At 39.6% G+C, this 1,308-nt stretch overlaps 1 non-coding gene across 1 annotated transcript; it reads right to left on the reverse strand.

Moving 5' to 3' along the window:
• Positions 1 to 722: 722 nt before the first annotated feature.
• On the reverse strand, positions 723 to 829 carry LOC132482827 (U6 spliceosomal RNA). The gene has a single exon (XR_009530991.1). It is a non-coding gene; the product is annotated as a U6 spliceosomal RNA (small nuclear RNA).
• Between the last annotated feature and the right edge of the window lie 479 nt (positions 830 to 1,308).

The following is a 1,308-nucleotide window of genomic DNA, read 5'->3' on the forward strand; positions in this document are numbered from 1 at the left end:
TGCCTTTATACTGAAGACATCAAAGAAACTATGGAGTATACTTGTATAAACATAAGGAAGCCTGAAGTATATTGTTTATTCTCCTATGGAATAAATGCAAAATCATGATCCTTCATTGTGCATTTACTGAATTCTACTTGGATTTGTTGAAAGAAATCCCCCCCCCTTTTTTAACATCTTTATTGGAGTATAATTGCTTTAAAATGTTGTGTTAGTTTCTACTGTACAACAAAGTGAATCAGCTATATATATACCTATATCCCCATATCCCCTCCCTCTTGAGCCTCCCTCCCACCCTCCCTATCCCACCACTCTAGGTCATCACAAAGCACCGAGCTGATCTCCCTGTGCTATGCAGCAGCTTCCCACCAGCCATCCATTTTACATTTGGTAGTGTATATACGTCAGTGCTACTCTCTCACTTCATCCCAGCTTTCCCTTCCTACCCTGTGTCCTCAAGTCCATTCTCTACGTCTGCGGTTTTATTCCTGCCCTGCCACTAGGTTCATCAGTACTGTCTTCTTAGATTCCATATATATGTGTTAGCATACGGTATTTGTTTTTCTCTTTCTGACTTCACTCTGTAGGACAGACTCTAGGTCCATCCACCTCAATACAAATAACTCAATTTCATTCCTTTTTATGGCTGAGTAATATTCCATTGTATATATGTGCCACATCTTCTTTATCCATTCATCCATAGATGGACATTTAGGTTGCTTAAAAATATGGAATGCTTCACAGATTTGTGTGTCATCCTTGCCCAGGGCCCATGCTAATCTTCTCTGTATTGTTCCAATTTTAGTACATGTGCTGCCGAAGCGAGCACTCCCTGCCCTTTTTGATCCGATCTTTGTTGAATGGATGAAATATGTGGTAATTTGTTTCTAGCATTTTGAGGTCAGCTCCACTTTTCATCCATGATAGTGCCCACCAAGTAGACTACTGTACTAGTTTAGTTTTTCCAGTGGGTTTGGATTTTAATAGTTTTATTCCACTGCTAGCTAGTACCTAACTATTTTATCTATAATCGCACAAGTACATCTGGGTGTTATCTATTCATTCCACATTTTTAAATGTCTGAATATATCCTGGGACATGTTGTAGACACCATTGATTGCCTACCACCCCCATGTTTTCCATGATAACAGAACCCCAATTTGTACTGGTGTGAGGCACCACAGGTTTTAACAGAGGCTCGGTCCCTTCCAGCTCAGCCCTTAACCCAGCTAAGCCAGCCTTGGTAATTCTTTAAAAATTAAAATTGGAAGATTGGGATTGACATATATACACTACTATATATAAAGT

This window comes from Mesoplodon densirostris, chromosome X, assembly GCF_025265405.1.
Source record: "Mesoplodon densirostris isolate mMesDen1 chromosome X, mMesDen1 primary haplotype, whole genome shotgun sequence".
Taxonomy (NCBI): Eukaryota; Metazoa; Chordata; class Mammalia; order Artiodactyla; family Ziphiidae; genus Mesoplodon; species Mesoplodon densirostris.